The sequence below is a fragment of the Coturnix japonica genome, chromosome 6 (genome assembly GCF_054131305.1).
Source record: "Coturnix japonica strain WE chromosome 6, WE-NBRP24, whole genome shotgun sequence".
Lineage (NCBI taxonomy): Eukaryota > Metazoa > Chordata > Aves > Galliformes > Phasianidae > Coturnix > Coturnix japonica.
In genome coordinates, this window is record NC_140668.1 from 36,844,177 (window position 1) to 36,857,562 (window position 13,386).

The 13,386-nt window shown below is 38.0% G+C and overlaps 1 protein-coding gene across 2 annotated transcripts in view; it reads left to right on the plus strand.

Annotated features, from left to right (window-relative positions):
- Positions 1–13,386, plus strand: part of CDH13 (cadherin 13) — a 389,565-nt gene that overhangs the window by 157,420 nt on the left and 218,759 nt on the right. The window lies entirely within an intron of this gene.

Genomic DNA, 13,386 nt, shown 5'->3' on the forward strand with positions numbered 1-13,386 from the left:
ACGTGGGCAACGGGGTCTCTTAAGAAAGCTTTTGCTGTTCTTAAAGGTAATGTTGGTGACTGGATTCACTGGATTTCTAGAACTGCAAAGTTTAAATGTATTTACAGCACGAGTAGAGATTTAATAGCACAAAAATGATATATATTCTTTCATTGCTTAAAATAAAAATTGAAGTGCTTCAAAGGAGAAGAAAAACAAAACCGAACCTTTCTGGGAATGATCTCATTGTGATCCTTGCATCTAGGAAGTAAACAAAATAGTCTGGAACTGCAGACTTAACTGAATCTCATGCAGACCCGCTGCCTGGGGGGAACTTCAGTGAGATGTCAGTGAGATGCTGGTTCTGCTCCGCTGCCACTTCAGCTGAAGTATTGTGGGCCACCAGAGTGGCTCTTCACCCTGCTTTTGCACTTAAGGGAGGATAAATGGAAACGGTTTTGTCATGGAGTAACAGGAAGGAATCCCATTTGGACAAACTTTTTTTTAGGAGAGAAACTAGGAAGAGAATTAACAGGTAGAGAAGAGGAAGAGTGGAGAATAATGAGTTAAATGTGGTAGGCAGATGTCATAGAGAGAACTGACTTGTTTGTTTATTTTTTAAAGTAGGTTCTACGTGGAAAAACAACTCATAAATAAATAAAGAACTCTATCTGTTCTCACAGGTTTCCTCAAATTGTTCATGCCCTCTCTCTTGGTATAGTTTCTCTTTGCTGCCTGTAGCATGAGTCTCATAAAACTTTGCTAAGATTATAATGCAATACCTTGGCACCAATCTCTCTTGTTTATGTGGCCATTAGTTCAGAGCCACAGACAAGCAATTTATTGGGTATGAAAAATGTCACCTATGGCACCCTCATTTGCATCTGAAAATTGATTTTTGTCACACTGGGAATTTAGGACAACCTCTTTTGGCAGCCAACGTTGCCACAAAGCATAATAAAAATAATTATGTGACCACAAAAGCAGGTAAGGTTCACTGTAAATTGTGAGTCTTTACAGGGCTGTAGTTGGCAAGGCATTGCTGATGAGACCATAGTCTCATAGAGAGTTACCTGTGGTAATCTTTCTTGATGATTTAATATTGACACCTAAACTTAAAGCACAACGTGTGATTGCTAGCAAAGTGTTTAACAACATAACGGTGCTTGATTATGTTTAGTCAAACACTCCAGCGTGACAGCAGAATATTAGAAATGCCAGCTGAACAATTGATGAACTATTAATTAAGATTTCTGAAGTGATAATTACTGAGCCACCGAATATCTGTGAAGAAAGTAGTGTAAAACACCTTTTGATGATCAGTTAAAACACGTAATCTACTTAGCGTTTTTGCAAGTGCTGAGTTAATGTGTTTTTTGCTTTCTGATCTGCCAAGTTTGTCTCTTTCACTGGTGAGACAGTTAATTTACGTGGGAGGATGTCATTGTCCGTTGTGATACTGAAAATCCTATTAATTATCACTGTTAGGTTGCTCAAATGCTTTTCATGAGTTATTTTGGCAAAATAGTTCCCCAGGGTAAGATATATTTATATAGCAAATTCCTCTAAAGTCGAACCAATCATTAATGGATTATGCAAACTTGTTTCCTTTCGTGTAGATAAATTGTTTTACAGCAATGTTCACTATGAGAAAGTCCTCTGCCCACTGTAGTGCTTTATCAGCTTAGAATAATCTACAGCTTCAATTTCAATGGTAAAAAGACACCATTCTTTAATATGAATGCAGCTTTTAATCTTAGCTCAGGATGTTGGTTCTTTTCTTTCTATTTCTTTTTCTTTTTTTATCTGCCTTTACTTCAAGGCAGGCAAAGAACGGCGATTTATAAGCTCATGCTCCTTAAACCAGGTTACTGTATGCAGTTATGAAGGGAGCTATATACTACTGAGGATGGATGAGCATGAGCTGACTGAAATGTGCATCAGGGAAAGACGAGGAGAAAGGTGAAAGCTAACTGTTATTTAAGGGATGCAAAAGTTTTTATGCAATTTAAAGTGTGCGGTGGAGAAATTTGAGTCTATTGAGGAGAAGGTTGTATTTGCTGAAATCAAAATTTATACCTCTGTTTTCTAGTCGAATTCATATTCAGTGTTTTAATACTTCATTAATAACACTTCAGCATTCAACTGAATATTGAGAGAAATGCTCACCGAGTGACAACACTCCTGGCTGTTGCTCTGGAATGCCTTTACCAGGATTTACGAGATAGACTGTTAAACAGTAAGCCAGGGCTGCGCATACATCTTTCACATTCACTCAGTGCTGTTTCTGCTAGCAGAAGGATTTGAACTTAATCATGGGTTAGTCACAGTCCACCCAAAACTAAGCCTGATTTAAATCATATGTGGCACAAATATTCTGTACTGATGTCAGACGGCAGCTGTTGGGCACACTTGTTGTCTCTTGGCCTCATTGGCATTAGCGAATAGCACAGCTGCTGGCTCAATGGAGACTACCAGAATGTTTGCCTGGCTTTGCCCATTGGCAGTGAGGTGAGATGCTGGCTATCACAAGTGTTGCTGAGTATCAGGGCAACTTTATAGTCTGATGTGGCATTACGAAGTCTGGCAAAAACTCAGATGTTTTTTCTTTGCAAACAGATTTATTACCCCTTGATTCTTTCGGCCTGGCTTTAAATGTTTACTGAAATATTAATGAAAGAATTACTGTTGTTTTCTAAGTTTCTCTCCGCTGTTCTAACAATCTTTTCTCCTACAGGGTTTGTTGTGTTTGGTCCTCGCAACTTTGGCTGCATTTAGAATATATGCTGTATAAGTTAGTAGGAATAGCTTGGGTCAGTTCAAGCGCATTCAGTAACATAGTTTTGCCATATTTGGTTCTCTCCAATGGAGAGAAGCAGCCTCTGCTTGCAAAACTCTATATTTAGTTTTGAACAAATTATGCTTCTGTAAATCACTTGTTCCAATAGAAAAGAGGAATCACTGCTATCAGTGCACAAACATGTAGGCAAATGCAATTGCTTTACAAAGTTAAACAAAAAGGTGCAGATTTCAAGGTTTCTCATGCATCAGCAGGGGGAAAAAAGGTTCTGATACGTATTTATGCAATCTACAGTGAAATACTAAAGTGATTTCTTTCGATATTATTGTGTGAGAATATGAGCGATGTGAATGAGAGTACTTGTTTTTCTTTCTTTGTTCAAAACCATGGAAAGAGCAAATAACAGTCGCCTTCAATCTCCATCATTCTCCCTGACCAAACTAGTTAGGCTTTAATCTAGCAGAGAAAATACTAACCTGTAGAATATACTAATCAATGGAGGATAAAATTGAAATGCCTATGTAGATAATGAGTAAAGGAAATATTGCCCATCTTATGGTTCATTCCAGAGCAAGACTCTTGCAAACTTCCAACCTAGTCTTTATTATCTCTTCAGCCAACAGAACCCTACGTTGTGCTCCCCACTGATTCTTGCACTTCTTTTTAGTGCTTTTATTTTTTCTTTTATACAAGATGTCACTAGTTTTCCAAGTGGCACAGACATTATTTGTCCTGTCAAGTCTTTTCGATCACTGAGATAACCTTTTTGTTTTCATCTTGTGCTGTGAATGTAATAAATCAAATCCTTGCCAAAAGCAACTTTTGAATTTTATAACATGAAATTTGCATTTCATGCTCTGTTGCTTCTTCACAGAATCCATCCAATCTGAAAAGAAAAACAAAACCACGTGACCCGTGTATCTAATACAAATAAATGTTTCTAAGCAACTGACTGAGCAGTCTGAGGATGAAAAATTACTCATCTGAGAAACTTGCGTATCATGGCAGATAATGTATTTATTCACAGATTTCAGGGTCTGTTAGCGCATGGTTTGTAGACTTAAACCGGGCCAAAAATGAATCAAATTACGAATGCTGTTATTTATTAACCTTCATTAGGTAAACTTGGCAAAATAAAGCTGTTTTTAACTTCACAGATTAGTACTGTTCTTCACTTTCAAATGTTCAGGTGGCAGCAATCAGGGCCAAACTAAGCTGTTAGTTTGATTTTTGCTCTGATGCTGTGTTCATGTACTAAAGGGAATGGTGCAAAGGAATCTGAATAACAGAGAAGATTTACTAACTGTACATTCCTTGGAAACTCTGTGTTTTATAAAACACAGCGTGCTGTGCATGATCTGATGCACACAATGGGGTTTTGGTGCAAGGTCTAAAGTAACGTGATCTACTTGAAAGTCCCTGCAAGCACTTATCAGAACAACACAGAATATCTTCTTTATTTCTTCTCAGTATTTTAACTGCTGTAGTATTTGTCCCTGTTCAGTCACTCTGGAGTAGTCAGTAAGGGTCTATGGAATGCTCTTATGCTTCCAACACGCAAAGTGTTAGCGCTTTGGAAGTATTTATTCTTTTTGATGTTCTTGCATGCTGTGTCCCACCAACCAGAAACCCGTGCCCAGTGCTACAAAAGTGAGGCAGTAGCAGCATCAGTGAAGATATTGAGCAGATGGCACACAGGCTGGAAGGAAGGTTGGATCTGTCTTCCCTTGGCCAGAGAACTTGAATAAAACCTGTTTCCTTAGTGTTTGTATGTGTAGTGACTGTTCTTATCCCATGGAAACATGTAAAAGTCAACAGATATGAAGGAGGGAATATAAATATTTCTGTGCTACTATGGCTGCAGGTTGTTAGTGCAGAATGCCTAGATCCAAGCATATGAATTTGAACATGTGACATTGATAGTGTAATGTTATATCTCATGTATTGTAAAGCTGTACTTGATGTTACTTCCAGTAGTTATAATTCAGGAAAAAGAGTTTCAAACTTTAAACTGGAACTCCTGCAATTTTAGGATCTTTTTCCTGAAGTGCATAGCAATGAATATTGTTAACAACTTGATGCTAGAGCTCATGAATCATCGGTCTGTTCCAGTGCACCAATTAGTTTTACTGTGAGAGCGACACTCTTTGAATTTCCTGAATTAGACTTAATTGTCAGCATATGATTAAGGAGAAAAGTGAGAATCCACTGAAATCTTCAAGACTATGTCAGAGCCATCTTCTTGCATCTTGCATGCTTTTACTGTGGGAGTGTTCAGCAGAAAAGCTGATCTTTGATTTCCCCATACCTCAAACAGATACGGCAATTACAAGACAACCTTGCCATTTCTAGCTAATGTGTCTTAGAAGTTCTGTGGAATGCTAGCCTGAAAATAAAGTTTTATTGAATGACTTGTTTTAAGTGTCATGGTAGTCATACCTTTAAAAACAAGCTTATTTTGTGAATGTAAATTTTAAATACCTCTCATCTAACTCAGAACTTCATGCTGTCTTCTTCAGTTCTATTGTGTAGGTCTTTGAGATTATCCAGGCTAATCAGTGACTTCAAACTAATGGGCATTGTCGTATGAATTTAATTAGGCCACTGTGGTAGAATCAAATAATACAGGGGATGCTTGGGTTTTGTACTTTTATTCTTAACAACTGCAGTCGACACCCCATACTGTGCCAATACCACTGAGGTGTGAAGAGGTAGTGTCTGAAAGATGCTACACCAGAGTCTCTTACTTGTATCTCAGAAGAGAATTAAGCTTCTGGTATCAGACACTTACTGTCTGTTAATTCGTTTGTACTGAAGAATGAAAATACAACCCAAATTGTGAAGTGGATTAATACACTACCATTTTGGCACTTTGCACTCAGTTAATGCCTGCTAATTGATTTGTTCTGAGTAGCTAGACCAAGCTGTGAAGTGGATTAATGTACTAACATTTTGTCCAAATTTCAAATTTAGTTTGGTGAATGAGGAGTTTTGCCTTAGCCCAGATCTAAGTGGGCATTTTGTCTTCATCAAAGACTACCACTCCATTTGTCAGTTTGGCAGCTCCTGTATGGGAAAAGCATAAAAAGACTGCCAGCACTGTAGAGCTCCATGCATGCATAGTAAAGACTGATAGAATATATCTAGCTTTATTTTGAGAATTGTTGTGCAGATCCGTGATCTCAACATAATGCATTCCTGCACTGCAGTCTCATATAATGTATTATTTTTGCTGGTATTCAATAGAACTCTGATCTAATGGAGTGGAGGAAGAAATTGATGTGGGCATTTCAGCTTAAATTCAGAAGTAATGGAAAGAAAAGTCCTCAAACTCCCTCCCAGGTAAATGGCCCTTGATTATTGCAAGAAGAAACAGACTTTTTCGATTCTTAATTAAACGTGTCTTATTTTTCAGCGTAAGGTAACTGGCACATTTGTTTTGTGGTACTGGACTGAATCTCCTGTAGGTAATCCGTGCTGTGCATAGACTATAATTAATCTGGGTGTGCTCAACTGACTGCATATGCATAGTTCATCTTGCCAAAATGTACAGAGTAGGGCTGTAGGACATAAATTCAGTGGTTACATTCTGGATATTTTTTCTAGGTTTTGTGAAATTGCATATGGGATTTCTCCAACTCTGATCTATTGCATACATGCCTATTCTTCGCTGTAGTACTTTGCATGTAGCACATCATGTCTACTATTAAAGAGGAAGTCAGGGGGTAAAATAGAGGACGTGGTAAGGAATTGCTGTTACTTTTCTTGCCTTGACTGAGCTGAAGGACGAAGTATTCCTAAATCTATTAGGATTTCTGAAGTTCTGATACTGACTGTGCGTTCTGTGAGGGACTGGTTGTCTGGTTAAAATGGGTGAAATAGAAAGATTTTAGAGGTGTAATGCCAATAAGGAGGCTGCTGAAAAAAAAGACCTAAGAAGATATACATGAAATTAAAAGGCATTCTGGTAAACAAAAAATACAAATTTTAGTTTACCACATTTGGGTAGGGTTGTATGATCAAAGCTCAAGAAAAACAAATTCAAAATGAATGTGAAAGGATGAACATTTCCCAATGGGAAAACAGCATGAGTAGAATTATGCTGCCACCTGGAGTGCAGGAAAGTGGGGTAGGTGGAATTTGGGATTGCAGGAGGCGTTCCGGAAGAATAGGAAGATCACACAGTTTAGAGAATAATAAGGTAAATAATCAATGAATTTTGATTTAGATTACAGGTTGTTTTATTGAGGGAATGGAGGTAATGAGGAAACAGACATAACAACGCGTATGGGACTAGGATTGCAGCGACTAGATCTATTAAACAGTATACATGATTTTAACATACGATATTATTGCTTTAGGGTATGATAAAATTGCTTTTGTGCAGCACTGTTATAATGCAATGAATTTCAGAGCATTTGAGCAATCCAGAACATGGGTATAAAATGTTAGTTTTCCTCCACATACTCATAGCTCACTGCCCTGCAGCAAGAGATAGAAACCTTTTTTTTTTTTTTTTCCCAGATAGAACAATTTCTGCTTATTTTTTGTAGGAAATAAAATTTCTTTATTAGGAATTGTTCTTATTCTCCAGTACTGAAACATGAAACAACTTGCTCTTAGCTGCTCATGCTGTTCCAAATTTTTGTTTACATCAGTCTGATCTACAGCTTTTGTGACCTTATATAGGCTTCTGTTCATCACTGATTCACTTTTCGTGCCTTAGAATCTAGATATGTTTTCTCTTTCTCACTCTGGAAATAAGGGTATCTTCAACATTCTTGAAGCTTTCTGAAACTAAGGAGAAGTTCTTACATCATGAGTTCTTATAACATAGATGGAAAAACACTCTGCTTACTGGATAGGAATGTTGAAAGTAAGAATGTAAGAATCTGAGGCTTTGTGTCCGTGCCATAAGAGCCATCTGATTTGTTTGCTTTGCAACTCATGTAAGCACAGTACAAATGGGGAGAAGGGTATTTTTAGTGGTAATAAGAGATGTGTTGTTAGTGTGCCACAGTGAAGACTGAGACATAGGGTCAGCCATTGTCTTTTTCCGTTAAGCCCATATTTGCAATGTTTCTGACAGATGTAGTCAGTCAGAGCTTGTTTGATTGCTTATGTATAAGAGGTATCTCATTATATTTAATGAGCAGCATGTAAGAAAAGTGTGAAATTTCCTGAAGGAGGATGTTGCATATGGCTCAAAATGCAAGTAACACCCACTAAATGATGACAAGACAAGTTTGGATTGTTAATTTTAAATATGTAGCAATTGATCGTCAGTTCTGTCTTATTCTTGGAACAGGTAACTCTTATGGTTAATGTGGACAGAAAGGAAAGTTAATGGCATTCATTTCATTATCATCTATAAAAAAATGTTTTTCCCAACACAGAATAAGGCAGGTGTGAAGATAAATAGAACTTACACTTGAATAGAGACAGGACTCTTCCACCACAAAAGATACCACTGAGGTTCAAGCTGATAATGGAATATATCATTTCATGAGGCTAAGGTTCAGATTTGTCTCCACAGTAGGTTGCATTATTGGTCACATGCATTGCAAAAATACTTTAGCATTAAAATAGTTGTGACTTATGCATTGTCAAATGTTTCCAACAATAATTCAACCTTTTCTTAATTCTCTTGACTCCTATAGAGCAAGTAGCCTCTATCCTATAGACATACTGTAGCGCAGCTTGTTGAATGCAGTAGCAAAGATCTAGTCTGAGGTAATCAAGCATCTATGAAGTTAATGGGTGCATTGACTAGGCCATGTAGGGATCTGCCTCCCTATTTATCTAACACAAGCCAGTCGCTCCAAAAGTACTGCCTCCTAATAGTTACCACCATTAGCTAAGCTTATTTGCCAGTGGTGAATAAGAGCCTGCATACTGTGCTTGTAAAAATTTGCACCAGCAAAGGTGATCACCATTTCACAGATATTATGACTAGTTTGAGCCTTCAACTTAATGTCACAGTATAGCAGTCAGAGTTGATGTTTTGTCCAGGCGCTAGGAAATCTGGAAGTATCATACCTTTCCTATCTCAAAAGACAGTGCACACATTGTACCTGATGAGGGCTGCGTCTTAATTTTTTTCTTTGATGGGGAATTAACGTGCTGCCACTTCCTGGACTGCCATTTTGTTTCCATCTCTTAGTGGGAACACCATGTCTCATAACCAGTAATGATGTGATTCAGGAAACTTCAACCTCACGTTGGCTTAATTGGTCCTGAGAAACTTGCATATGGTGTTCTTCTTGTTCTTGTGTGAGCATTCGTTGGACCCACCTGGTGCAAACTCCATTTTATTCCAATGTTGTCACCATTATCTCTAATGCACTGAAGCCAATAATCAGCTCCATACAGAATTCCCTGGTCATAACCCACTAATCTGTGTGGTTGAGCTGACTGAGGTGCTCCTCAGTTTCTGGTGTGACAGCTATATGTGAGCATCTGGAATGTGTTTTGTCTTTCATGTTGTTGTTGCCATTGGTAAAAGGAACCACTCACTTTGCTCACGTCCACTGTTTGATCTGTATAAGCATGCAGCAAATATCCTTGAATGTCAATGATTAGTGTTTTCTGCATGGATCAATTCAGTGACTCACCTTTGCTTCACCCACACTTCCATGTTAGGTGCCATTCTGTCAGACTGCCCCTCTGCTGCCATCTGTTGCAGAGTAACAAAATGGAATGAAATACTGGTGGGAAGGTTCAGCCTGTACTGCTATACCACTGACATCTGCCTCTGATGTTGTGGGCCAACATAGTATAGCAGGCAGTATTACTTTCAGAGTAGTCCATCTAGAATAGATAAATAAAAATGCCAACACAAATCAAGTTCCCCAAACAGTTTCCATTACTCATATATCTTATCTGACTGTAATTCATGAGCCTGGAAGCTTACATACTCTGAAGAAACTGAGTATTCTTAGGAGATTTTGGCTGGATTTGTTCTTTTGAAGTTTGTTTGGGTTTTTTTTAGGCTGGCATTTACAGTCATTGAGGACAAACTATTTCTGAGCAGATGTTTCTGTATTTGCTATTGACCTTTACAGATCTCAGTTTTATTTACTGAGTTAAAGAAAAACTGTTTAAGTAAATAATTAACTGGTAAGTAATTATTAGTACACTTATCATTTTTTTGTATTATTCAAAAAATAAATAAATATTTATGAATTATTTAGAAATCATTAACCATTATACTGCTATTAATAACATCTGATGATGGAAATAAAATATAAAGTAATCATGAGACACTACATGGAGATTAGGGTGAAATTCCTGCTGGAAATGATATAAAAACGATTCCCTTTAGGTCGGTCAGTTTTAGTTCAATCTTATGTAGCAATTTTATTTAGGGGAAAAATTGGTGTACCACTGAATACCACAAAAATTTTTCTTACAATGAGAATCCATTTATGTTTGTTTATTTTTTGTAGTGGAACTTGAGATTGCCTCCATTTTAGGTCATCAAACTTAGTATCTAAAAGCAATAAATAGGAGAATTCAACCACTTTTGTGGTCGGTGTAGTTAGCGTGTTACAGATTGCCCCTCCAGTGATGCTTCCAACCCTTATTGTGACAAATTAGTAAGTATTCAGCCACCTCATTGCCATGTCAAGAGAGTAATGGCACCTAATACCAGATAGCGACTTGGCCATTCAAATGTTCAAGACTTGCAGTGACCACAAGAACCCCTGGCAAAAACATGAAGAAAAAACAACAAAACCCCAGACAAGGGAACCAAGGAAATTTAACTGACTTTTTTCACTAGGCCAAGTCACTTTTCTAAGATTCAGCTATGTTTGTTGCTTGCTTAATGCAAATAGCAAATCAAGCTTTGTTGCCAGTGAAATCAGCACTTTGGTTCTGAACTATTGCTGTTTTAAGTACTGAAACCATGACTGGAAAGGAAGTATAATGAAATGAGAAATAGGGTCTAGAAAGCTAGTTATGAAATAGTACATTGGATAAGGAAATGACAGTTGGATTCTAATCAGGAAAAAAGGAGCTGGAACGGAGTGATCACGGGTCTGACAAAGTAATTAAAGTAGTGAAAACAGAGAAAAATCCCACCATGTTCTTTGCTTGAAAAAATTTGCCACCAGAGAAACAGAATTTTTATTTTCAATAATTCAATAATATTTTAATGTAATTTATTCAAAAAAATTAAGGCAAATTCAGTAAAAATGCCGATGAGAGCAAAATAGGTATCCTCGAATGGGAACCTTTTTGGCACTTTGATTTTTGAATCAGGTGCTAAGTGCACATGTAATTTCAATTAATTGCTTTCTGCTTTATATGCTGATTGAGGTTCAGTCCATTGGTTGCCAGCTGCTTGGCAGTAAGCAAAGTTGTTTTATTTTTTCCCAAAGAAATTCTCATGATAACCACAAACAGCTCTGAATTATTAAACGTGTTGGTAAAATAATCTTGTTTCTTTCTTTGTTTACCCATGTTCTATAGTGATGCTTCTTGTTACTCATTTAATCAGCCATGATTCTGTGTCTGACAGCAACAGTTAGGCACCAGGAAATGACAAAGTAGAGAAAATTCATCAAGAAATAAGTATTTAATATACCATCAGTGTGATCTGAAGAATGAATAGCATGCAGTGTACTCAGCAGAAGTGCTTACATTTCTTTGCCCAGTCTCCAAAAGCTTTCTTTTTTTTTCTTTTTTTCTTTTTTTTTACCATTTAGAAAATCTAATTGCATTTTAAAAATAATTTTGTTCCCAAATCCTACTCAGAAATCTGCACTTGGATGCCTGAAGCTTTTTCACCCTGCTGCTTTCCTTGGAACTTGGCTTCTTTGTATTAATGACTGCAGTGTTGACTCATTGGAAGAAAAAGTGAGGGTGTAATCAGTTTTGGATCTTCTGCACATGTGTAGGGTAGCCTGACACATGAGAAATTGGTGAATTAGTTTCTCATGGGTCTGTGACTACCAGCATTTTTGAGATCTGGGTATTCAGCAGCCTGAAAATTCCTTATATTCCTCAAATTTGCATAAAAAGTAACATGATTCCATACTCCTTTCCAGTGATGATGCATCTGCGAGGTCATCCTTATGCTTTCTTGAGCAGAAGGGTAGCCATGAATATAGGAGTCATCACAAGTCAGAGCTGTCTGCACTGCTCTTGTTAATCTAAGGAGCTGATATTTCTTCCTAGGTGTACTGCTAGTACGTCATTTATTCTTACTGTTCTTAGCAACGTCAGAGATACGTGCCAACCAAACTGTCTGCTGTGTTTACAGTGTAAGTGATTTTGAAAGCTTACTTCTCTGCACATTTGCCTCTGGACAGAATTCAGCTCCTTTTATTTGACACATCATGTGTTCTTTATCTTGAACTTTCTTATGAGGCTTTTATTAGGGAAAGCTCTTTTCGGAGAGGGATTGAAAGACAAAAATATGGATGCAAGTGGCCTTAGGCTAAAAGATTGAAGAGCAGTGGCAAAGCCTTTGAGAGAGATGGGAATTCCAAATCAGGGTGAGCCTCTACAGGTTATAAAAAGTGGCAGAACTGTTCTTGCTGCTCTTTGAATTTATCATGGCTAGAGATGACAGATGAAGACTTGCTTTTGCTGTTACTGTTTGTCACCAAATTTACAAAGTCACGCTGAGGCTCATAGATGTAAAGCAGTGTTTGGCTGTGACACGCTGTGTGGGAGTGTAGGTAGGAGGCTCCTATGAAGATGGCAGCAGGAGCAGCCTGATGAGTTCCTGACTGGTCTTTGGATTGTGTCATCAAGGAAACCCATTCGCTTTTGCCATCTTATAGGAACATAGCATCGAGATGAAGCTGTCCTTAGATGATAAAATGGTGTTATTAAAACAACTTGAATTCCAGAACGGATTGGAAAACTCACTGAATTGTGAAACAGGGAGAACTGCATGGTATGATGTAATTACCTTCCCCAAATCAGACATTTCATTCAACCTGTGATTTGGTTCGCAGAATTCTCACTACCACCTGAACAACCAGTGGTGATCTGAACCTTTTTGCAGTTCTCCAAACAGTGCAGGTTGTTGTGATGTTTCTTTTAGAAAGGGGTCTGTATCAAAGTGAGGGCTCTGGGAAATGAGGGAAGGCTGGTTCTGACCTAGGCAGCTGCTGCAGAAGAGATCTACAGAAACTATAGGATAAGAAATAGGAGAGAGCAGCCTCTGGGAAACTGCACTTCATGTACAGAGAAAGCACTGAGAGGATCAGAGAAAAGGTGGGGAGGGAAGGCAGAGGTGTGTTGGATAGGGCTTCCAAGGGGCTACAGTACACCAGAAAGTGAACATAAAGTCCTGAATTGCCTGAAGCTCCTATGGAGCTAAACAGCACAGAAAATGGAGTGGGGAAAAAGAAGTTTTGTGTATAAAATACTTCTGTCTCTTTTCTTTCAGATATGGTAGCATGAAGTTTCCCCCGTGTGATAGAAACCTATTAGATGATGTTCTAAGTTATGCTTGAGCTTTGTTGTACGTTGTGTACTTTTAGCTTACAAGCGTTTGGTCTGAGGCATCAGCATCTGGTTATGATCTTGGAAAATTCACCTGAGTTCTGTTTGCTGGAAAGCATGGACTGAGAAGTGACTGAGTGCAG